The sequence below is a fragment of the Ambystoma mexicanum genome, chromosome 7p (genome assembly GCF_040938575.1).
Source record: "Ambystoma mexicanum isolate Mex_15411 chromosome 7p, UKY_AmexF1_1, whole genome shotgun sequence".
NCBI classification, from domain to species: domain Eukaryota; kingdom Metazoa; phylum Chordata; class Amphibia; order Caudata; family Ambystomatidae; genus Ambystoma; species Ambystoma mexicanum.
The window spans coordinates 789504308-789531975 of record NC_090939.1 but is presented as its reverse complement, the minus strand read 5'-3'; positions in this window follow the sequence as shown (position 1 = coordinate 789531975).

Genomic DNA, 27668 nt, shown 5'->3' with positions numbered 1-27668 from the left:
GGGCCGTAATGTACCAGTAATTGCCCATTCGCAGGTGCTGGGAAAAAAAATGACACCGGCGGCAGCCGTGCCTGTAATACAGGCACGGCTACCGCTAATGTCATAATGATGCCCATTGTTTTCTTTGAGATATTGAAGGGCTTGTCTAACTTTGTTTAAGTCGGCTAGTTGTTGGCAATTTTTTTTGTCTTTTGTTGGTACACCATTAACTAGTACAATCAAAGATTGAACTATTGGCTGTTGTACTCCTAGAGTTTCTACATTTTCATTATTATCTAATGGCAAATATAGTACTTTACCACAAATGCCTTTTAGTATCTGAGATGGAGGCAATTTTGCTGTTTTCTGTTGAAGGCATATTATAGCTTGAAATGGGTGTACTGTTTGGGTTATAATGCTCTCAATCAATTTATTTTCTTGGAGAGCTTTTGGAAGTGGACTATTCCTAAGTTATTAGTTATAGCACCTGATGGAATTTGGTTATTGTCAAGCTTTGTATTGCGATATGTGCAAACTATTGAGGGGTCTGTTATTTTGTATTTATTTTCTGTTGTTAGATATAAAGCTAATGGAAAACATTGGGATCCCTCATTGTCCTCTATTTTGCAGGCCATGTCCTCTGTTTTTGGGCTCTTTTTATAAAAGGTTCTGTGACAACAGACACATACTTGGTCTGGTATTTCAGCAGATGTGTTTTGAAACTTAGCTATTTATCTTTTGTATATGTTTATAAGGAGTTTGGTGTTTGTGAGGTTTTCACTAATATTTTCTAAAGTTACTGAATTTTCTAAGTCAACTTCAGTTCCAAAATATTTACTTTGGATGTGCTCCATTTCTGAAAGATGTTCTTTGCTGTTCCATGTAGTAGAATGTTATTTAAATGTTGCAGTTCTAGAGCAGGAGTTTGTGCAAAGTACAGTCTATGCACAGGATTTCATATAGCAGAATGGTGTGTATCTAACATTTTTATGTGGGGGAAAGTGCTTTTGCAAACAGTTCCTGAAATGAAGGCTAGTGCTTGTCTTTGCAGTCCAGTGTGGATGCACACTGGGCAAGAGTCCATGGTTTTCAAAGTTTTTATTCCACTTTTGTCTTTTCATTTCACATAGTGATTGAGGAATTTTAGAAAAGATTTGAAGGATTCTTGACATATGTTACATATTGAGCTGCACATCCATTTGTACACTGGACAGTTTGTTTGGGCAAAAGTAACATTTGGTTGAACATTTGACTGGGAAGTTTCTTCTATAAGGGTTTCTTTTGCCATAATGGTGTATCCTTCCATTGGTTATTATTGTCTATGGCAATTGGGGTTTTTTGTTCTTGTTTGTAAGCGTCTTTATTGAACTATGGCTTGTGAGAATCCACTCACCTTCACAGAAGTTTCGAAAGTTATCTATATTGACATTTTACATTTTTAGAAGGTTTTTTTTGTAATTTATTGATTAATTTGGTTAGTGGTTTAATTCTGTTTAAAATAAATATAAAGAACTTTCTCTTTAATAGAAATGCGCTGTCAATTAGAACTTTGAGGATTCGCATTGTCAAGTAGTTTGTAAGGGTAGATTATGACTTTTTTGCTTTCTTTACAAGATTGTTAAGAACTCTGTGGTGGACAGATTTTTGATTAATTTTGGAATTGCTTTACTGTGGCTACGTTAACATTGGTAGGTATAGTGTTAGGTTATTTGGTAGGTCTGCTTTTGTTTGTACATCTTTTTTCACTTTTAGTCTTTGCAAAAGGGCCCTTACTTTTTTATTGGTGGCTAGTTTAGTTTTCTTGAGTGAGGTTACTAGCTGTTTTGTTTTAAGGTTTTCTTTAAATGGTTTTAGAGGTGGATGTGTGTGGCATGTTTATATCTTAATCTGCTCTATTTTATATTTGTTTGCTACAGAGTTGTTTTTTAGTAGGACTTCTGCTCTGTCTGTTGAGAAAAAAAGAAAGTGTGTGTATGACAGTTGTGGACTTTTTATCCATATATTATGTATGGGTATGTGGGTATCATTGTACAGATGAATAAAGTTTTGTATGATTGTGCAGCATAATGATAGATGTGATTGGAAAGGTTATAAGAGTAAGAGACTGTAGAGGTGTGATGGCTTGGGTTAGTGAGTAAGGGTAGGGGGTGAAATTGAATAAGTAGGGACACTAAGAAGTTTTTAGCTAAAAAGTGGCTGTTATAATGGTATGATTTAGTGCATATGCATGAGGGGTGTATGGGTGTAATGGAAAAGGGATGAAGAAGTGTGTGTACGTTTACTAATGATGCGTGTTATTGATTTGAATTCCAATTAGTTTTAAAGTTGTGTTGTAATTAGGACCTCATGTGCAAAGGGGTATGGAATAGTAAGGAAGTGAAATTGTGGTACAGAGGTTGATGAGAAATTGATGTGTTGTTAGGCAGTAAGGAATGGGTGGTGTAGTGAATAAAACGCAATGTTTAGATGGGAATATAATGAGTGTGAATGATGCAATATAATGAGTAAGAGTGAAATACAATGTTGTTGAGTAGAACCAAATACTCTAGGCTAATACATAGTCAAAGTACATTGTTACAATTAGAGAGATATACATGCTATATTAATGTACTTACTTTGTATGATTATCAGAGTGTTCCTTCTTCTGTAGTGTCTTCGACAATCTTCTTTTTTTCCAGTAATTGTAAAAGAAGTATAGTGGGTGTATGTGGTCATGGTGAAGTACTTTTAGTAAGAGAGGTTGCTATTTATTAAGGTAGGAGGAGTTGTTGGGGAAAAATAGTTAATACAGTTGTGTTATGGGTGGTGTTATGGGTGGCGTAGTAAAGTATGTTAACTATGTTGTGAGTACAATTGGACTATGACTAGTGCTGTTTGGGACATTATAAGAAACAGGAAAACATGGGTGCATATCCAGGTTGTTTTTGTGCTGGTGATTTTAATTAGAGAAGTGCTGTGTTTGTGGGGCAATGTATTTGTAATGTGTTGCAGTGTTTTTAAAGAATAGGGACACTGTGGCCTACCGGTAATGCACTGGCGGATTGTAGTTGGATCAGTGTGTGTCGTCTTACACTAGTGGTTGGAAAAGAACAGTGCTTTACATGTAAGTTGAAGTGTTGTATATAAATATGTTGGCAGTATACACATATGTGTGAGCAGGTGGAGAATGGTGGCACTATAAGGGATATAATGAGAAAGATTGGAAAGTATGACCTTTAAGTGGAATGAAAAATGGAAAATGCTGTGTGTTTAAAAATGTTTCTATTTAGAAGCATTGTGTTGAAAGTTAAAAACTGCAAATTTGCATTTACAGGAGCATATGTTTTTAACTTTTTTCTAAAAGAAAAGTAAAGCAGATGCAAAAGATGTGTAGAACATTTTTAAGTGGCACTCGGTGTGTGCAAGTGCAGTATGTTGTAGTACATGTAAGTAATTGCCACTTGATGTGACTAGGTACAGAATGCTCCAATAGATGCCATTTGATAGAGAGGTTAAAAAAGAGAAATGCTTACTGCTGAGAAGCTTATTACAGGGTAAGTGGCAGCAACCCGGTAGCAGCCATGTAGTTATGGTTAAGTTGGTGTTTCCATAGGAAGAGCACTTTTTGGGTGGCTTATAACTTCACTCCCCCTGGACGAATCCTCACCAAACTTTGCAAAGAAAGTATATGGCCCACTCTGAATTCTTTTGCAAAGTTTGGTGAGGATTCGTCCAGGGGGGGGAAAGTTATAGGGGGGTCCCAAAACCTTTTTTTTCCCATAGACTGAATGGGAAAAAAACTTTGCGCATGGCTACAGCCCGAACCGCTGGACGGATTTACGCCAAATTTGCGGCAGGAGCGGCGGCCTGGTCCTGAAAGCGTGCTTTTGCAAATTTGGTGTAAATCCGTCCAGTAGTTTTTTTTAAAAATGACCAAAATGTAAGGCAAAAAAATGAGTGATATCTGTGTTCACTTCGCGGACGGACTTCCCTGTTCGCTCCGCGGACAGCACCCCGATTGGCCCAGCGGCTTGCGTCATGTCCACGGACATGCAACGTGTTCGCTGATTAGGCGGCGTGGTGCATGATGCGCGTCAGATTTTCTGTCGCGCCCGCCATCTTGCATTTGCGGACGTCTGCGGACAGCGCAGTGAAAGTTTGTTCAAAATGTGTATTTAGTAGAGTGTGTTGGTGTGTAGAAGTCTTTGGGGAGGATGGGGGAGTATGAGATAGGTTCAAAGTTGTATTTTATTTATGTGCTAGACGTTTTTGTTGCGTTCGATTTGTCCGCGGAGAACACAGCTGTTCTGACATTTTGTAAATAAACTAAATGGTGGGGTGTTTAGAGGACGGAGTATGTGTCATTTTTGTTCGCAAGGAAGGTAAAAATGAGCTATGAACACTCGCGGTGTACTTAATTGTTCATAAATACACAAACTGGGGGTGTCCTCGGGACGCTGTCCGTATTGTAATCTGTCTAGTTGAATGTGTTCTAAGAACACTCGCGGTGTCTCGAAATTACACAAAATGGGGGTGTTCTGAGAACGTTGTTTGTATTATTCGTTCTCAGGGTGAAAGTGTTTTAAGACCACTCCTTTTGTCCGCTAATAGTACAATTTCCTATGGGCGTCAACCGACTTTTTGTCCACTAAAGAAACGATAAATCCGGCTGGTGTGCGCCGACATTATGTGATAATCCTATGACTGGCGCTATTGACCTGGCTGTCTTGCTTTTGCGACACTAAATCATATCTCCCACCCCTAAACCTGATATTATCAAAGCATTCATATTCCCCGCCTCTCTCCGTGACGTTACAGGGTGTGTCATCAAACGCGCCCAGTCCTCTCCAGTCCTAAGTGACTTTACACAGAACACGGAAGACAACACATATTATGTCACAACACAGCGCGCCACAATTCGGAATATGAAACAGTGATTTAAAAGCAAGCAGCAAGATTGTAAATTTTGTAAAGTACATTTATTTGACAGCAAATGTTTAGAGAATATTCAGCAATTTGCATTTGTCTTTGTTGTCGATCCACAAAAGTTCATGTTGAGGCACGCGATGCTCCTTTGCGGTAAATAGGGTGTTAGATCAGCTTACAACTCAGTGCGCCACAATTCCGAATATGAAACTGTGGTTTAAAAGTAAACAGCAGGATTGTACATTTGGTAAAGTACATTTATTTCACATGAAATGTTTAGTGAATATTCAGCGATTTGCTATTGTCTCTGCTGTCGATCAGCAAAAGTTTATTTGGAGCCACGCGTTGTTCCTTTGCGGTAGATAGGCTGTTGGTTTATGATAAAAGCAGTAAATGGTCGCTCTGATAATCGGAAGGTTGCTGCAAAAACGAGCCATTAGACCACCCTATTGGTTGGTATGTTGTTTGTAGCCGCTAGTACTGCGTAAGGGCATATTGGTCCTTGGCGATTGTCCCATAAAATGGTGAGGGTCATGAAGTTGCACATTTGGACCTGCACCTGGCAGTTGAAGACCCCATCCGCTGGAGTATGTAAATCGTGTCATAGGCAAAATGGGGCCACATACCTGTTTTAAAAAACATAAATTAGTCTCACCAGCCGAACTTCATTAAAAATCATCATTTTATTTATTAGGGCGTGAAACTATTTGCTATCGAAGATAATGCAACGGAGTATGTTAATAATAAAATAATAATATTTTCCCATTCATATAGCGCTAAGAACCGTAAGGTCTAAGCGGTGCTTATTATTAACCACGGTGTGTGGTGCTCATTTATCGACCACGGAATGATGAAAGGCTGAGTTTGGCCTTGCCGGGATTCAAACTTGCGTTACCAAGCTGTGCACAGATGTCAAAGCGAGCGTTGTACTCGCTGTGCCATTTGACAGGCTACAGTGAAGTGGCACAGCGAGTAGAGCGCTTGACCGCCTATAGACCGGTTAAATTATTTGTATTAACTCACCCTGTGTCGTCTGCCTTTTTCAGAGCCCTCTAAACAACAGGGGATCAATTCGGCAGTGATAGTGCACGGTAGAAAACATTATGCCACTTTCAACGAACAAGTTCAACTTGAGCGGTCTTTAATGCTACGCTATTGTAATTATATTTGGTATAAAATAATCTAAAGGGTTACTTACAGTACAATTGCAATTTCCATTGTCTACGAGTGGTGCAGTCCCAAAATACGACTCCGCGTGTGCCAACGATCTTTCGCATAGTGATATAATATATAAAAGTGGTTTCGCTTCATAAATTTCATCCTTATCTTCTCTTACGTTTTAGCAACACTCCTTCAAGAGAAGTCTTTCATCACAATCTCTGTCTGTCAATGTCAAAACACTATACAACCTTATATTCGGCTTCGTGAGCCTCTCCGGGGCCTGAGAAAAAAATGGAAAAATGGAAGCAGATGACCTTCACTGTAAACGAGCATAAATTCTTACTTTGCAACATTCTGTGTAAAGCAATCTGTGAGAAGTTGGTTTTTGCACGCCATGTTTGTATATTTATTGCGTGATAGTTTGTTTAAAGGACGTTATGGTTTTAAGTACAGCCGAAAGACCCCTGAAAATCGCAAGTTATGGTAAGCTATGAAAAATAACTCGCGCCACCACCGTGCACTGCTAAGACTAACACCCAGGACATCAAAGGTGACATCGCAAATGTCATTGATGAAATCACTGATGACATCACATGTGTATGTACTTTTCATGGAATTTGTGTACCAGGGATTTTTATTATAATGTTGCGAAAAAAGTGTCAAGGATATTGCAATAAATATCATACCGTTATTAGTGCTTTGCACAATGAATTGATATAAATCACATTGTATTATGGGATTCTATCTAGTATACTGAGCTACTAATGGAGAAACATAGCATTGTGTGCAGAGTACAAGATGAAAGTATAATATTTGTAATGTTAATATGTTGAATAAAGAAATGATAATTGTCCTGAAATGTTCGAAAATTCACAAAATGGGGGTGTTCTGAGGACGTTATTCGTATTGTGTGATTGCTTAGCTGTATGCAATGAGGGAATGGCACAGAGAGTAAAGTGGACGCCGTCCGCGGACACCGCGGCTGTTCGTGGACAGGGCGTGCTACATCCGGGTTTTTCCAGGGAATCCAACATGGAAAGAAGACTGTACGGATCAGCCAATCAGATGTCGAGGTTGTGGATTTGTGTTGAAAGAGACTGTGTGTGGTGAAGATGGCAGAAGTGGAGAAAGTCAGGGTGTTGGTGCTCGGAGATATGTTTGCAACATGCCTGCATTCAGCGTACTGCTGTAAACCATGCACAATGAACTTTGATGTGAAAGGAGTGGAGGTGGTGTGGAGCACTGTGCCTGATTGCAATGTACAGGGAATTGTACATGTTTGTGAGGATATGGCCATGATGAACAGTCCGCATGTGGTAGTTTTGCACTATGGTGCTTTCCATTTGGGTAATGTCAGTGCCCCTACTTTGTTGGCTGATTTGGAATGCTTGTTTCAAGCCGTAATGAAGATCCTTCCAAATGCGAAAGTAATTTTTTCTGGATTACTACCTAGGGCAATATGGGACAATAGTTCAGTTTTTTGTCCTCAGCAAAACATTGCTAGGTGTGTCATCAACCGAGGCATGTGTGCCCTCATGCTTAGAGCTGGTATGTTCTTCTGTGACAATGAGAATATTGATGCCAGTAATGCTGTTAATTTTAAAGAAGATGGCATTTTTTTTATCTTTTATGGGAAATGCCTTTCTATTTTGGAATGTAAGGGTTGCTTTGGAGAAGGTTATGTAAAGATTTTAGGAGTAAAGTAAGAAAAGAAAAACAAGAAAAAAAATACAAAATAACAGGTGTCTGTCAAGCATTTGTAAAAAAAAAAAAAAACAACGGCTCTTTTCAGAGCCAACTTCAAAGGGGAAATGGGGCACAATATTTAAATTTACATTCACCACGCCCAGATTTTCGATGTGTCCGCGGACATGAAAATCACTACGAGGGGGTTAGTATGTTCTATGTTACATGTATATGAAGTCAGGGATATCATGGTTAAGTTGTGCTACTAAAAACCTATGGAATTCAGTGAAAAAACTTTGTTAAAGGGACGTTATTGTTAAGTTGCGCTACTAAAAAGCTATGAAATTCAGTAAAAAAAACTTTGTTAAAGGGACGTTATGGTTAAGTTGCGCTACTAAAAACCTATGAAATTCAGTGAAAAAACAGGGCCCTTTGTATTTCTTAAAAGTCTGCGAACAGTTCGCGAACATTAAAAAAATTGGGGTGCTACCCTATTGTTACCATTGCATTTTTCTCTGGGAGGAAGTGGTGGCTCTGAAAAGAGCCTTTGGGAGGTGTTTGTATGTCAAAAATTATAAATACTTAACACCTACTTCAAAATGGATGCTGTATTTCTAAAAATGGTCGCAGTGCATTTTGTACATTTCTCAGAAAAATCTGATTGCCAGCATAAGTAAGATGGACTCCATCTCTGCGAAAAATGTATGTACTACATATTTTCATTGTGAAAAGAGGACATGCCAAAATCTCTTAGAAATGCACAAACAGCCTTATTAACATTGCGCCTTGCTTTTTCAATTTGTGGAGCAAATGAAGAAGAACGAAGCCACATTTGTCTCTGCGCAATCCGTGAAAATATTACTTCAGAATTAGGAAACATGTCCATGACTTTCCCAAGTCCTTCTTTCATAGCAAATTGCAAAGAAATTCCAGGCACATGTCCTAAACAGTTCCCTCCGCAATGAATTACAATTATGTCTGGATGTTGCTTTGTTTCCAAAGTAGCACAGAGAGGTAGCAAGTCCAACCACTTCATTCCACGTACACCATGCCAGTGTACTTCCACATGTGGAAATCCAAGATCTACAGCTACTCCACAGCTTTGTGCATGCACCTTCAACCAATGTATACACGAATCTCCCAAATTCCAAACAATCTGTTTTCTGAAAATGCACAGCCATAGCTATCTGTTGTTCTCTCAGCAAAAAGAGTATCTGAGAAACTCTTTCCTGGCACAACACACCCACTAAACTTTCCTGACCAATTCCTTCTACTGCTCATTCTCATTTGCATGACTTCTGAACCCAAAAATCCCTGGATGTAACTCCCGATGTCCGCGAACTACCGCCATGTCCGTGAACATATCGTAACATGAACAGCCCTTCTACCATTTCCACTTCAATCTCTGTGCCATTCCCTCATTGGATGTAGCTAAGAAATCACATGACCATGCACCAATCACATTCAAGACCTCTACATCTAACTGCATCATCATAGATCAGCACTGCAAATGTACTGTGAATCTCTCTGAATACAAATGTCATATCATTGTCAAGCACCATCTACAAGGAATACTGTACAAGTCTCCAAGATTTCTACTTGCAGCTCCATGCATATCCATAAGCATGAACACAAACTACAGGTATGCATATTTTCTGTACAGTACATGAACACATTTTCAAACTGACTTTTAGCTTGTGTAATCTGTAAATTGAATCTACTGTCTTTTTTCTTTTTTCCAATTTCCTAAAATCAACTATCACTTATAAAACTTTATACTATTTACTTTCTTAATACACACACTATCAAATCATGTTAAACTAACATTTTTTAAATGAAATGTATAGACAACATATATTGAAACAAAATTGCATGCATGCACACTCTGTTTTAATCTAAAAAATTATACTTATACAATTACATTTATTTATTTATTTATTTATTTATTTGATTACTTTAATTTAAGCATGACATTAAGGCACTATTATCTAAAACCGCTCAATTACAGAAATGGTGGTATTCAGTGGTACATTATGAATTTCACAAGACATACTAAAGATATGTTGTTTGTTACAGTTACTCATTGCAATACAATTAGTTCATTAAGAACATATCAAATGTATTGAACTGGGGCGACGTATCTTATGTGATTAAGATAGTTTTAATGGTTTTAAGCAAGGCGCTGAGGATTTCAATTAAAAAAATCAATGTCTAAATTAAAAACAATGCTATACAAACAAAATTCCTTATTTGTTTCCTTTACAATTGCAGTGAAGACCATTCTCCTGAAAAGAAGCAGCCGAATTTCAAGAACAAAGATGAACTAAGAATTAAACTGCTCATTTTAGAAAACAAGTAAGTAGAATATCACCATAATATTTGTATTATTACTCAAACATACTGTAAAGTTAATTCATGCTATTTCTGTGTCTAAAAATAGAGATTGTGCACCATTCTGTCCAAAAATCCCCATATTATAGAACAAACAACTGTTTTTATTGTATACATTAGATTTACTATTCTCCACACCACTAGCTTATTTTTTTCTGTCATCTAAACCTGAGTTTAGTAACATATTAATTGAAGAATACACATCCCTACTAGTTGTAGTTCCCAATGCACAATCAGACACCATTACATACATCATCTTACTCAAACACTCATGCACACAGCACACATGCATTGCAGAACACCCCAACCCATACCTTCTTTATTTTTTTTCAACAGACCCTAAAAAATGCCTACCAAAAGTCTAGTCCGTAGAAAGCAACGCAGAAGTAGAGCAAATGAAAATAAAAGTGTCCAACATAAGCATCCATCTCTAGCAGCATTTGTAAAAAAAGTTCAAACAAAACAGCTAATACAGTAATTTAGTGAAACACAAGAAGTTTCAAGTACAAAAACTGTGCCTTCTCTATCAAAATGTAAAACAAACCAAAAAACAATTAACAGAAAATCAGCTATCACTACAGATAAAACTGCTTCTTTAAATTTTAATATAGTGCAAAGTAAGCATACCGAGAAAAGTATTTTAGCCAAAATGTTCAGTCACAAAGTCCTTCAAAAACTTATAAAAACATGGGAAAAATCAGGTTCAATGCTTAAAACCTATCGTAGGAAATTAATTTTAGAAGCGTTGATAGATGGTGCAATTCTTCTCAAAAGAAAGTTATTTATTTTAGTGTTAAACAAAATGAAACCACTAACAAAACGAATAACTAAATTACAAAAAAGACTTCTCAATAAACGAAATGTCAACAGAAAGAACTTCTTAAGTATCTGCGGAGGTGAATGGAGTCACACTACGAGCACAGACCCATACTTTGATGAAGAAGCGTACAAACAAAAACAAACAAATACAATTGCCATACATAGCAGTGGTCGAGGTTATGAAAAAGTTAATAATACCATAATGGAACAAGAAGTACTCCTTGCAAAAATATGCCCTGAAAACTTAGAATTACCCCTCCATTCAACTGAATGAGAACGTCTAGTGTACAAATGGCCATGGACGTCAATATGTAACATTCCGAAACAATTTTTCAAGTCTTTACGCCAATTCCTCAATCAATATGTAAAAAGCAAAGACAAAATCAAAATTAAACTATTGCAAAATATGGATACCTGTCCAGTGCGCAAATACACAGGACTACAAGGACATTCATTGGCCTGCATTACAGGACCTACTTGTAAACCACCTTCTATGATATCAAAAGAATTTCAACACATTATTCAACTATAAGAAATCTAGTCTATAAACTGTACTATGCTGCTTTAGCACTAGCAAATTTAAATAACATTCTTCTACATGGCACAGTAAAAGACCTACTTCAAGAAATTGACTATATCCAGAAAAAATATTTTGGAAGTAAAAGCCATTTACAGAATGAAATAGCATTAAAACAAATTAGCAAAATTCTACAAATGGCAACCTTTTGCTAAACACATACAAAAAAAAATACTAAAATTTAAAAGTACAGCAGCTGAAGTACCAAACCATGTATGTGTATGTTGCCGCAGAACTTTTTATAAACGTAACATGAAAACTGTAGACCTATCATATAAAATAGAAGACAACGAAGATTCTAAAAGGTTTGAATTAGCTCTCTACCTTGTAGCAGAAAACAAATATGAAATAAGTGACCCCTTAATACTTTGCAGTTACTGCACTACAAAACATGACAACAATCAAACTCCTTCACGTGCTATCAAAAATAATTTGGAATTATACCCACTACCAAACCCCGACAACAACTTAATTAATATGAGAGCATCATAATTCAAACAGTACACCCATTTCAAGCAATAATACGCCTTCAACCAAAAACAGTACAATTACCTCCCTCTGAATTGGTAAAAGGCATTTGTGGAAAAGTAGTTTATTTACCATTAGATCTAAAAGAAAATGTGCATACTCTAGGAGTGCAACGTCCAATGCACCAATCTTTAATTATCTTAGTAAATGGAAAACCTACAAAAGACAAAAACATATGGCAACAGCTGGTAGATTTACATAAAGTTAGACAAGCCTTACAATATCTTAAAGAGAATAATTAATATTACAAAGAAATTAATATTGAAGAAAACTTGAAAGATACAACTGAAATAATTCAAGAAACACAAGAAGCTGGTCAATTTGAGCTACTAGATCCTGCTACAATATCAAATACTTTAGACCATTATACAATTCACCCTTTGCACTCTAATGACACCATAGAAGATGCACTGGAAACATACCAAATGCGTCAAACCAAAGGATCACCAATCAGCATATGGGAAAAAAGTATAGAAGCACGTGCTTTTCCTCTACTCTTTCCTACTGGCAAAGGAGGAAGGTATGATGATAGACCTATTCAAATATCAGCTTCAGAATACCACTCATTACAGATTTATTCTGAAGATCCCAGATTTAGACAAAATGTGGAATGCATATTCCACCTACTCTTTGGAAGTGAACTAGCAACTTTATGTTACGGAGTTGCACACATATTAAAATCAGGATCCCACTTTCAAAATATGACAGCTACACAATTATTACAAAAAGTGCAACAAAAGGATGAGGTTTTACAATCAAATATTACAAATCTATTAGCAAATATTCGTGGTACTAAGGAGTACTGGTTTCGACGTCACAGAGATGTACGTTGTATGATCAGAAACCTTGGCCCACCCACTTGGTTTGTTACATTAAGTTGTGCAGAATATGCATGGGAAGATTTACATAATTTCCTACGCATATCAAATAAAAACAAAACAAACATAGCTATACTAACACCAGGAGAACTTTGTACTTTGGTTCCTGTTAATGTTTCAAGATATTTTCACCATCGCTTCATTGCTATGCTACATTTTATTTGTAATAAAACTGTTCCTCCCCTTGGAGAAGTGCAACACTTCTTTTGGAGAAAAGAATACCAAGCCAGAGGAGCACCACATATCCACATGCTTTTATGGATTAAAGATGCTCCTAAATTTGGTCAAGACAGTGATGCCGCTGTTTTACAGTTTATTGAAAAATATGCCACTTGTGAAATTCCATCAGAATCCACAAATAGTGATGTTCATGCAAAAATTTTACAATTTCAAAGACATAAATATGGCAAATATTGTCGTCACAAATACAAAAGCAAAGGGAAATACTACACCAAATGCCCATTTGGTTTCCCTAGACCAGTTACAATTACAGGTCAAGTGAACAACCTCATGTCTTCAGTTAGACATAGTGTTAAAGGTAAGTCACCTAAAAATACATATTACATAAAAAGAAAAGAAGAAGAAAAATATATCAATGATTATAATGCAATCATTGCCCACTTATGGAATGCAAACATAGATGTGCAGTACATTGCAGACAATTCTACTGCAGTTGTCACAGCATACTTAACTAAAGCAAAAACGACAGAGCTCCAAGAACTCTGGAATGACCTGTCATCAGATAAAACAGTGTCTCAGAAATTATACAGCTTGGGCATAAAAATGCTCTCCCATGGAGAATGTGGATCATATGAAGCAGCTGATTTTTTAACTGGTACTGCATTGTATGGTAAATCTGAAAATATAGTATGGCTAAGTTTTGGTCCAGCTAAATCTAGAAAAAGAGTTCTAAAAACATATGAAGATATAGAAGCAATAGCCAAACATGATCCCAACAGCCAAGACATTTTAAAAAACAATTTATTGGACACATACTACCCAAACAGAAGTAATACTTTGGAAAACATGTGCTTATACCACATAGCCTAAAACTACACATACAAAAATAATATAAAACCTGATGAAAAAAAGGTAAATACAGAGTGGCAAACTGCGAAGGCAGCTTAGTTAAACTCACTAAACCAAATTTAATTAATCATATAAAATTGTCATTGAAGACTCCTCAACATAAAGAAATATATTACATGTCCCTGAGAAAAGAAGAAGAAATACTAGAAAACTATGACTCATATGAAGATGCTTTCAAAGCAAATGAAAGCACTATAACTGATGTAAACTTTACATAATACAAAACAATGTTGCACAATGAACAACACGAAGAAGAACTGCAGGCCCAACTAGATAAGGACACTCCTGACAGTAGTCAACCTGCTGTAACAGGAAGCCAGGAACCACTGGGAGAACCACTAATAACAAATGCGGCAGAATTAGCTATGATAGAAGTAGAAAAGACCATGTGTCAGTATGAAGATAAAGAAGACTTAACTATACTACCATCAAAACTAAACAACGAACAACGTAGCATTTTTGAAGAAGTAACAAAACAAATTGCACATGGTGTACGACATGAAAATAAAGAAAGTTCATGCCTTAATTATAAACCTATACTACTGTACGTCAGTGGTGAAGCTGGTTCTGGCCAAACATTCCTAATCAAAATCATCAGTAAAGTCCTTCAACAATTGACAAACAACAAACTGTCAGCTGTTGTCACTGCCTCCACAGGTTTAGATGCCTAAAACATAGGTGGTGTCACTTTACACCGATTACTACTATTACCAGTAGAACACCAGAATAAATTAGACTATTACAAACTTTCTGCAGAAGCAGCAATGGAACTACGCAGAGTATTGAAACAAATGAAAATGCTACTAATAGATGAAGTGAGCATGGTCTCCAGCCTAATGTTGGCTTTGATTCACCTCAGATTACAAGAAGTACTGAAAACAAACTATGAAGAGCTCTTTGCAGGAAAACACATTATTGTTTTCGGAGATCTTCTTCAATTGATACCACTAAAAGGTGAGCCTATTTTTAAAACATTAGGACACAAATTCTGGCATAAAATCGCTGGCAGCATTGGAAATGTCAACATTTGGCAACATTTCCAATACAGAGAATTAACAGAAAACATGCAGCAATCTGCAGATCTCACTTATGCCAACATCTTAAAAGGTATCAGAGTTGGTATACTCTCTAAAGAAGCAGAAACAATATTGAAAACCCGGCAAATTAATGCACTTTATGGCGATAATGCATGTGCTACAGATGTTATGGAACAATTAGCCCACAAAAATGTGAATTGTATGGCCTTAATGCCAACTCTTGCAAGCTGTTTCAAATTCAATGAAATAATGTTAAGTAAAGAAATGCAACCAATAATGGAAATTAGCGCCACAGACAAACTAGATGTACATGGTATGACACTACCCATGAGTGACCAAGCCACAACAAGACTAAATAGTTTAGAAAAATCAATCTCAAACACAGCAGGCATAGAAAAGATATTAAAATTATCCTTAAATTGCAGAGTAATGCTTAAACGTAACCTTGACGTGGACCAAGGACTAGTTAATGAAGCACTGGGTACAGTTGTTGGCTTTCAAACATACCCACGTGACAACAGAATTCAGGTTGTCAATATACTCTTTGACAAACTTTCAGAAGTTAAAAGGATAGGACGCTCAACAGCTTGATTCCTTCTCTTGAAAGACATGTATGTATGCAGAGAACAATTTTCTCTAACTCTTGCATACGCAGGCACGATTCATAAATCACAAGGTCTTACCCTAGACAAAGCAATGATAGATATTGGTAACAGTCTTTAAAGAAGGACTATCATGCTTACGTACACTTGACGGTCTATTTCTAATCAACTTTGATGCAAGTAAAACAAACGCTGATATTCCTTGCATTTTAGAATACAATAGACTTTGCTCACTATACACTCCCCATCTAAACACATATTCTGTTCCACAAAAAGTAAAACATTATAAAAGAAAAATAAATCAAACAGAAAAGCAACAGGATGTCACTGCAAATCCTCCATAGAGAGTAAAAGAAAGTAATACTTCATCAAGTGCCACAAGCATTAAAGAATCAATTAGGGAAAGTAAACCAGGTACTTCTTCAAAGAAGGAAGACAAACTCCCAAAAAAGCAGTCAGATACAGAACTACCTGGTCCATTTAAACTCTCAAATATAGTTGGTGTAAGTTGCTACGTGAATGTAGCAATGAATATTCTATTTCAATTACCACCAATTGTTGAAAACATTTACTTACACAGTACAGACCCATTGTGTTTGCAAATGTTAGTACTTCACAGAAATGCAGCAAACAATCCTGACAACACGTACAGTTTTTATGGAATAAGACAAATATTGGACTACTGTGCTGGAATGGTGAAATTCACTATAAACTCACAGGAAGATCCACAAGAATTTCTAATGTACTTACTACAAGTACTGGAAAACAAAAACATACCTATAAATGAAATCTTCCAGATTTCATACATGTGGAAACATACATGCACTCTCTGCAACAATGTGACACAAGAGGAAATCCCCAATGAACGCTTCGTATATATATCAATACCGAATTGTGAATCCATTCCATTTCAGCAACTTGTACAAAATGCAAACCATGGTAGATTATGTTCTACCTGCAATTCAAATAATCGTTCCACGTTAGTAATACAAACACATAGTAAATACTTAATACAAAATCTTCTACGTTACAATGCAGATGGTAGCAAAAACAACTGCAAGCTGACTAGATTCACACATGGTCAAATATCACTTGGTAAGAAAACCTTCACAACAATAGGTATAATCTACCACGCTGGAGCCACAATCAATTCAGGGCACCACATTGCATATATAAAAAAGAAATGTGGATGGTTTCAATGTAATGATAGTACCCTTACTCTAAAGCAGAGATTACCAGCAAATCTTACAAATGTTTATTTAATGTTCTTAAAACCAAAATTTGATAACTAAACTGTACTTAAACCTCAATTAAACTTGTAGTAATAAATATAAACTATTAGAATATTCCAAAAGCTATCTAACTGGCCAAAGATTCTACAACAATTAATCACATAAATGAATACCACTAAATTAGAGCAAAAAATAGACAATCAGAATACGCCAATTGGTATCTTACTGTCCCAAAATGTAACAATATCCAAACAGATAAATCAATACCACTAAAATATATAAAAAGATAGACAGTTAGAATACGCCTACTGGCATCTAACTGCTCCACAATTTCATAATATCCAAAATAATAAATAATATGTTACTGCTCCAAAAAAAATGCAACAGCCCAATGTATAAATCATTAGCCAAAAACAACAAATGAACACTGAAAACAAACAAACAAATAAACTGTAGCATAACAGAAAAAGGTTTTTTTTTTAATCCAACATGGATATTTTTTCTCCCACAGACCCAATGATTTTAGCAACAGACACAGAAACTGAGCAAATTGCACAGTACTCTGGTTTGTAATCTACTAAATATGAGGGTCCCAAAAAAATAAATGTTTATTATACAATGTAAAAAGTCATTACAATATACTAATACTAACATGCTATTTTCTTTTATCACAGAAATTAACAAGAAATACATGTACTCCAGTTACTAAACCAAACAGTAAGTATGTTATACACTCTATGCCCTGGCCACAACCATCACAGCATATCACACCCATAGTATCTTATAACTTTGTTCCTTACAAATTTGTTTTTGACCCAAAGTTATAAGCAACTATAAATGTGATATGCTGCGGTGGCCATGCACCCAACACTCTATGCCCTGGCCACAACCACTGCAGCATATCACACCCATAGAGTAAAACATTTCAACTATGGCCTATGGAAACTTTTAATGTCCGTGGACATTACCAGTGTTCTTAGAACACTTTCAATTTGCCAGTGAACAATACGCACAGCGTCTTCAGAACACCCCCTACGAACATTTCAGGACAACGTGAAATTTCTTAGAACACTTTCAACTCGACAACGAACAATACGGACAGCGTCCTCAGGACACCCCCTAAGAACATTTCAGGACAATGCGTGTGTTCTTAGAACACACCCCCATTTTGTTTATGTCTGAACATTTCAGGACAACGGGAGAGTTCTTAGAACACTTTCAACTTGACAACGAACAATACGGACAGCGTCCTCAGAACACCCCCATTTTGTTTATTTGCGAACATTTCAGGACACCCCGAGTGTTCTTAGAACACTTTCAACTTGCCATCGAACAATACGGACAGCATCTTCAGTACACCCCCTGCGAACATTTCAGGACAACACGTGTGTTCTTAGAACACACCCCCATTTTGTTTATTTGCGAACATTTCAGAACACCGAAACAGTTCTTAGAACACTTTCAACTAGCCATCGAACAATACGGACAGCGTCTTTAGGACAAACCCTACGAACATTTCAGGACAACGTGTGAGTTCTTAGAACACACCCCCATTTTGTTTATTTATGAACATTTCAGGACACCGAGACAGTTCTTAGAACACCTTCAACTTGCCATTGAACAATATGGACAGCGTCCTCAGGACACCCCCTACGAACATTTCAGGACACCGCGAGAGTTCGTAGAACACTTCAGGACAACGCGTGTCTTCTTAGAACACACCCCCATTTTCTTTATGTGTGAACATTTCAGGACAACATGAGAGTTCTTAGAACACTTTCAACTTGACAACAAACAATACAGACAGCGTCCTCAGAACACCCCCATTTTGTTTATTTGCGAACATTTCAGAACACCGCGAGTGTTCTTAGAGCGTCTTCAGAACACCCCCTACGAACATTTCAGGACACTGCAAGAGTTCTTAGAACACTTCAGGACAACACGTATGTTCTTAGAACACAACCCCATTTTGTTCATATACGAACATTTCAGGACAACGCGAGAGTTTTTGGAACTCTTTCAACTTGACAAGGAACAATACGGACAGCGTTCTCAGAACACCCCATTTTGTTTATTTGCGAACATTTCAGGACACCTCGAGTGTTCTTAGAACACTTTCAACTTGCCATCGAACAATACAGACAGCGTCTTCAGGACACCCCCTACGAACATTTCAGGACAACGCAAGAGTTCTTATAACACTTTCAACTTGACAACGAAAAATACGGAAAGCGTCCTCAGAACATCCCCATTTTGTTTATTTGCGAACATTTCAGGACACCGCAAGTGTTCTAAGAGCGCCTTCAGGACACCCCCTACGAACATTTCATGACACTTGTGGTCTCGTGCAGAAGGGATGTGACCTAGCAGTTCGGGCTGGACTTCCCCTTTTGGGGTGGGGCCAAGCCTGATTTGCATATGGTCTTTCCCCTTCTGTAATGGCTTGGCAGGCGAAGAACAATGGTCAGGAGGGTTGCCCCGAGCAATGCCAGTGGTTAAGATTCAGTCTAAACCTTCCAGCCATCACCTCTTTGTTTTTGCTTTGTCACCCTGAGTGGGACAGGTATGCCCAGACGTGGGTCCCATGCCTACTCGGCCTAGAGACCCAAGCTACGTCTCACTGATGAGCCCCAACAAGGGTGAAACAGGTTTGGGGATGCTTGTGGTCTCGTGCAGAAGGGATGTGACCTAACAGTTCGGGCTGGACTTCCCCTTTTGGGGTGGGGCCAAACCTGATTTGCATATGGTCTTTCCCCTTCTGTAATGGCTTGGCAGGCGAAGAACGATGGTCTGGAGGGTTGCCCCGAGCAATGCCAGTGGTTAAGATTCAGTCTAAACCTTCCAGCCATCACCTCTTTGTTTTTGCTATCTCATACCCTTCCATCATCCCCAAACACTCCTACACACCAACACACTCTACTAAATACACATTGAGAACAAACTTTCACCGCGCTGTCCGCGGATGTCCGCGAATCCAAGATGGCGGGTGCCACCCAAAATCTGACGCGCTTCACGCTTAACACCGTCCAATCAGCGAACACTTTGCATGTCCGCGGACATCACGCAAGCCGATTGACCAATCAAGACAATGTCCGCAGAGCGAACAGGGAAGTGTGTCCGCGAAGCGAACCCAGATATCACTAATTTTTTTTACCTACTTTTTGGTCATTTTAAAAAAACTACTGAATGGATTTTCACCAGATTTAAAAAAAAGCACGCTTGCGGGACCAAGCCGCTGCTCCTGGTCCAAATTCGGTGAAAATTCGTCCAGCGGTTTGGGCTGTAGACGCGAGCAAAAATGTGTTCCCATTCAGTCTATGGGAAAAGAAAAAGTTTTGGGACCCCCCTATAACTTTTCCCCCCCTGGACGAATCCTCACCAAACTTTGGTGAGGATTCGTCCAGGGGGAGCGAAGTTATAAGCCGGCCAAAAAGTGCTCTTCCTATGGAAACAGCAACTTAACCATAACTACATGGCCACTACTATACGCATAATTGTTTGTTCTCTCCTGAAACTGCTTGTCCACCGTGTTTTTCTGGCAAAATAAAGGACGTGTGATGGAGTTCCTTTTTTGCATCTGGTGCATCTTTACTTGGGAGAAGAGTGCCGCCTAAAAAATCTTTGATTAGCTTTTTTTCTTGTTTTTTCTTTCTTTGATATATATATATATATATATATATATATATATATATATATATATATATATATATATATATATATATATATATATATATATATGCACACTTTAAAAAATATAAGCATACCTAATCTATTAATCTATGTCCTGTTTGATGCAGATGTTGTTGAATCTGCACATAGAACACTTGGAGAGTGTCCCTGTAGTTTTTGATGCAGGTGGCTGTGAGTAACAGGAGATATATACTCTGAAAGTTCAAGAGTGCATCTGAAGTTTTGAACTGACATGACAGGGTTACATGTAGAGTTTTTAAATGCGATTGGTGGATGGATGTGTGACTGTTTGTAAGCAGCCAATAAGGGATTGTTAGAAACATAAAAGTAAAAAGGGTAGAAGGGCTGCCCTGTGCTATGGGGTCCGCAGACACAGTGGTAGCCTGCGGACCACCACGTGTCATCCGGATCCTTTAAGGATGACTGGGATGGAATGGGGACTGATGAGACCGCAGACAGTTGCTAACTTCTTCCAGGATTAGCCAATCAGGTTTTGTGATTGTGGTGTACAAGAAGACAGGTAGCAAGTATGATCTTTGTTGTGTGCAGTGAAGATGGATTTGACTATGGCTATGAAGAAGCAGAGTGTGTGGATGTTGGAATATTCTTGGATCCATTCATTGAAGGTGTACACTGAATCTCATGGCATGTCTGCAACTATTGGACTGGAAGAAGTGGAAGCTTTGTGGTATGCAGGTTATGGGTTAAACTGGCCACTCCTATTACCATTCTGTGTGAGTATGGATCACTTTAAACATCGAGAAAGTATTATTGTGCATTGTGGAGGCAACAGTTTGGGCTATGTGACTGCAGTACCTTTGCAATTTACCATGAAGGATATGTTGAAAAGCCTTATGGAACTGTTTCCTACTGCAAATATTTATTTTTCCAGAAATCAATCAAAGGCAATTATGGAGATGTCCAAACTTGTTTCGTCCACAAATGGAAGAAGCTAGGCAGCATGTCAATATAGGTGTATGTGCTTTTTCATACCATATAGGATTGGCATCTTTTGACAATGAAAATATCAAGTTGGGTGACATAAATACTTTTCGGAGCGATGCAGCGCATTTGACTAATGTTGGCAATCAGATTTTTCTTTTGAATGTTCAAAATGTATTGAAAATGTTTGTGTGAACAAATGAAAAGGGACAATTTGTATTGTATAGTAAAGCATTTATTAGTAGGTGTATGACATAAAAATGATAGAAAACACAACATTTTAAGCAGTTTCTTTAGAAGTTATAAAAAAAGACATAGGTATAGTTTAGCATCAGTGACTATAGTACATACAACCAAAAAAGGAGAACAAGGGTATCAAAAAACATACCCAAAAAAGGCTCTTTCAGAGCCACTATTGCTAAATAAATGATTAAAATGGAATGCAAACCTCCCCAACCCTTTTAATTGGGCACGCAGTCCACAGACAAGGCTGTAGTCTGTGGACCTGCACATGCCATCCGGGTCATTTCAAGATGCTTGGCATGGAAAAGGGACTGCAGAGACCACAGCCAGTCACAGATACTGCAGACATCAGGGGATTAGCCAATTAGGTTTTGTGGTTGTGGTGTACAGGAAGACGGGGTAGCAAGAGAAATTTGTGTTGTGTGCAGTGAAGATGGCTAAGGCTATGGCTTTGAGGAAGCAGATTGTCTGAGTGGTGGGTGTTCCTTGAATCCATTGTGTAAAGGTGTAATGTGAGCAGTGTGGATTACCTGTGAATCTTGGATCTGAAGAATTTGAAGTTTCCTGGTAAGGAGTTAGAAGAATGATGTGGCCAGAATTGCTCCCATTTTGTGAGAATATGGTTACTTTGAAGCATCCAAACATCATTGTATTTCACTGTGGAGGCAACCGTTTGGGCTCTGCCACCAGAATTCCCTTTCAGTTTGTCATGAAGGATACATTTGCAAAGTTAATGGAACTTTTTTCACATTTGCAAAGATAGTTTTTTTTATTAGATAGCAAATGTGGAAATGTTCTAATTTCTTTCATCCACAAATAAAGAAATCAAGGCATAATGTAAACAAATATGTATTTTTTTTGCAGGATGCTGGTATGACATCTTTTGGCAAGGAAAATATCAAGTTTGATATTATGAATATTTTTGGAAGAGATAGAGTGCATTTGACTCGTTTTGGAAATCACATGTTTCTTTTCAATATCCAAAAAGCATTGAAACAGTTTTTTGTGAACTCGTGAAATATGTATTGTATTACTTTGTGGTAGATGTAGCAGTTAAAAAGCAAAACAGAAAGAAAATAGAAGCAGTTTTTGTGAAAGTTAGAAAAAATGATCTAGCTCAGTAGAACATTTTAGTTCAGTATATAAACCTCCCAAAAACTTTTTTCAAAAAAAGATCATTTTAAGTGACACAATTTTTCAACAAAAACAACTTAATTGATTTTCGAGCCGCACCCACAACCCCCGCCTGGAATTTTCCAGGGGTCATTGGACTATTATACTGTCCATGGACTATGCAGGCTGCGAAAGGTGCTCTGATTGTGTTTTTTAGTTCTATTTTTTAACTGTGAAAAGTGGCTCCAAAAGGAAAACTTTTTGGGTATTTCTGGCTTTTATATATTTGTTGGCATGCCTTGATTCTCAGGTAGGAGGACATGTGTCTCATCCTTCTTAACCAAAGCCTCAAAAGCACTCCAAAATTGCTCCCATCTGCAGAAGGGTGTCACAGTACATGCAGACAACTGTAACCCTCAAAAGAAAAGTATGAACTGCCTCTTTTATGGCCTATGAAGCAGCCAGTGGGATCCCCTGCCACACAGGAGTAGCCTGTGTGGTGGCAGGAGCAGTTGAGGGGGATGGGGTAGAGGAAGATAGCCAACTACTGCCTGAGAAAGAAACAGCCTTTCTTAGAACAGCCAAGAGGTTGGATCAAGTGTAGCGGAGCATGGAAGTGGTCACGAAGGAGTGCTGCCTGTATTGTCCATGACTGAGTTTGACCCCACACTCAATGCACACCCCACCCTATGGTTTTAAAGAACCGCCACACCCATGACTCCATCCTGGTGCCAGAGGTATGAACTTTCTCTACCTCATCTCCCTGGTTCTCTTCAGCCTCCTCTACATCATTGCGCCAGTTCCCCTATGGAAGCCCTGCAGTTGGTGGTGGCCCCTGGGAAGGAGGGATAGCCATGACAGATGCCATTGATGCAGATAAATTCAAGTCTCTCTCCTGGTGCTCTCTCCTGGATAGGCAGATTGAGAATGACTAAAAGTAATGAATGGGTCCTTTCAGAGGAACCGTCCATGAGGCGCACAACTGTCCACAGACTAACGAGTGGAAAATAGGCCTTGGAAAGTTGTAAAAAGTTGAAAGATCAACTAATGGGTCTAGGAGCTCTAGAAGGGTAATTTTTCAACTTGAAACACCCTAGATTGGGCAGAAATGCAGTTTCAAACTGCCCATGGTGCACAGACACCGTCCACGGACATGTCGTTATGCTGCATGGGTGTGGTCACATGATGATGTACGGGGCATCCGTGACACCAATGGGAGTCTGAAGACCTCGGTGGGCAGGAGATGACGGGTGCATGTACAGAGATTTCCACAATCAGGCACGCTGTGCCAATTAAAAGTGTGTCATGTGAGACCAGATGGATTTGGGTTGCTGAAATGTTCGAAGGAGTTAGAGTTTTCTAAAAATAAGTTTCAGTCTTCTGTCCCTTGATCGTTTAAGACTTTGTCCTTGCCGCAAACCCCCTTCTAACCTGTAGGCAGCACACCTCCTTGTGTGCCGCCATCTCCAACATCCCTCTGCAACGCCGGTTCCCTTTACTTACGTGATTGGGAACCAGCTGCGCAGGGTCCTTTTTTTTTTACAGCCCCTGAATCCTAAAATGCAGAAGGTGGGTGCGGGGGACACCCCGCAACCCCCGCTCCTCATGTTCGGTATTTTCCCATTCATACGAATGGTACAGGCCTTTTTCGGTCTTTTGTACCATTCGTACGAAATGGATACAGTCTTTTTGGACGTTTCCAACCAGACATGTCCGGACACAGTGCAATGTCTGCGGACGTCATCCATTGCGTAAACAGACCCGAACCGTCGTCTGGTCCACAGACTATCAATTGGGTTCTTTTTTCTTAAATGAATTTATCACAGAATAATATGCATGTTATTTATTGTATACATATATTTATGAAAGGAATGGAGTATGAAAATGGGAAAAATAAATGGGAGGATTTGGAATTTGTATAAAGTCATCGTCGGAGGAGGGAGGGAGCAAAGTTTCATCAAACTGTCTTTGATTTATATTTTGTGAATTTGATTGGGGTGATTGCTGGGAGAAAGGGGGACAGGTACACATTGGACAGTGATAATCAACGTTTCTAATAACATGACTGTTAACATAATTCAGAAGGTCTTCAACGTCATTGTTAAATTCATCCAATTTTGAAGACAAGATCATGATTTATTTGTGTACATTTGGATTGGGATTGTCTTTCCGACTGTCCATATTTAATCTGTGTTGTAGTTTCTTCATGTGAAGTATGTAGTATAAAAAAGAAGAAATTATTATGTCAATTAGCTCTGTATAAATTACATTATTTGTTTAAATTGAAAGATGTATTGTTTAACATTAGAGATTTCATCATCACTCATTTCTTCTTTGTAACTTTTTTCTTCTAGTCACTCGAGTATGTTTGCCATTTCTGTAAAGATAGAAAACAGTATTATTTTACTTACTATTTCGTAAGAGGTTGTTTTGCACTGAGGTCCTGGTGTATCTCAGTCTGTATGAAGAGTTGACTCAACTGATAATTTGAGGTGTACAGTTATGGTTTGTGCTTGGTGCATTCCATAACATTGTCTGCTAAACGATCAAATAATATTTACATTTTGAAATGTTGAATTGTACAAAAAGGTATATGTGGGTGTTGTAAATATAAGCATTGTTATTTTATGTATATGTTTTTGTTGGTTGACGGGTACAACATTTTCTCTTGTCCCCTGTGCTTCTGGGTTTTGTTGTGGCAATCTGCTGTCTGTGAACTTTCATACTGTTCGCAGACTCTCCAGCTGCTACATTGGGGGTGAGTATGATATAAGGAACTTTTAAGTTGTGAACTTAAAAGGGGTGTAGTGAAAACCTATTAAATTCAGCGAAAGTGCTTTGTTAAAGTGTTAAGTTTCACTAATAAAAACCTATGAAATTCAGTGAAAAGTATTTTGTTAAAGGGATGTTATGGTTACAAGTAAAATTGAAAAATCTCAGAAATGTGTCAGTTATGGTAAGCTAAGCAAGCATAACTCGCACCACCACTGTGTACTGCTAAGACTAACACCCAGGACATCAATGATGACATCACAAATGTCATTGATGACATCACTCATGACATTACATATGAAATTAATTTTGATGAAAAATCCCTAAAAGGTGTTCTGTTTACAATGTTGGTAGCAGGATGTCAGGGCTGATCGGCAGACCTCTCATGAACTACTTAATGTATTATAAAACGTACTAATCTAAACAAAACATTATACTGGAGTGTTGTAGTTAACACAGGAACTTACATAATACATACATATAGTTGATGGGTGCAGCATGCACCATAGAAGTACAGTATTTTAAATCTGGTAATATCAGCAGGTAAAATAATAAATGCAAACCTATCAGAATATTGACTAATGTTAAACTTGGAATAGCTAGCTATATAAAATTTACCACACACTTGTGCTAGTACAAACATTACATATGCAGAGCAGAATGCATAGACATCTGAGGCACATACATGGAAACTCGAGCAAGGAGGAAAGAAACAACATCACCAGAAAATGACAGTAACATTAGAGTTGATCATCATATAAACTAATGAATTACATGTTGGAGACTTGCTTATTGCCCCATGTATGTCCATGATGAGGTGAAGCCAAACCATAAGGAAAGTACTTTAAGAACATATGACAATGTTAATGTCTTGATATATAGCTTCTTTGACATTTTTGAAATTCTCACTGTCAGTGTGCAAAAACAACCGGCCTACACATGGCAGAGACCAAAAACAAGTGGCCCAGATATGTGATGTCATCAATTATGTCATCTGTGCTATTTGTGATGTCATCTTTGATGTCCTGGGTGTTAATCGTAGTAGCGCATGGTGGTGGTGCGGGTTTGGTTGCTTAGCTTACCATAACTGGCAAATGTCTTTTTTTTCAATTTTACCTGTAACGATAACATCCCTTTAACAATGTTTTTTCACAGAATTTCCTAGGTTTTTATTGGTGCAATATATATATATATAAATATATATGTGTGTGTATATATATATATATATGTATATATATATATATATATATATATATAAATAGTAGAGGGCATGCGGTAGCAGCCCTGTAGTTATGGTTCATTTGCTCAACACAGAGGAAGTTCAGTTTTTGAGTGGCTTATAACTTGCCGCTGCTTGATGAATTTGAATGAAACTTTGCAAATAAAGTATATGGCCACCTCTGAGTTATTTTACAAAGATTTGTGTTGTTTCGTCAAGGGGTGGCAAAGCTATAGGGTAGTCCCAAAACTTTTGAAATCCACAAAGACATGATTTGCTTGCACCTACAGGGCAAACTGCTGTACAAATGTGCACCATACTTGCAAGAGAATCAGCGTCCTGCAACCGCCAGCGTTCTTTTGCAAATTTGGTATTAATCCGTCCAGTAGATTTTTCCAAAATGCCCAAAATGTATGGAAAAAAATGTGTGATATCTGTATCCGGTCCATGGACTCACGTCCTGATTCTTTGTACGCTGACTCCTCTGGACCAATCAGAGAGCTGTGTAATTTTCGTGGACATCGTACACACCTGTTGATTGGTGAATTAAAAACATTAGTTTCATCAAAACATTTGAAATAGATGCCATATTGGATTTGCACCCGTAATCCACCGACATCGCAGTAAAACATATTCAAAAACACAACATAACACCTCTTAAACAAATTAAACAATCTCTGGGGAGGTGAGCAGTGATTAGGATGGGACGGTATATGACCATAAAAAGCTAAATATCAGGTGTTTTTTCATCTCTGGTGCCAGCAAACATCTCAGATGTTCGGGGACATTCCTGTGACGTTCACGA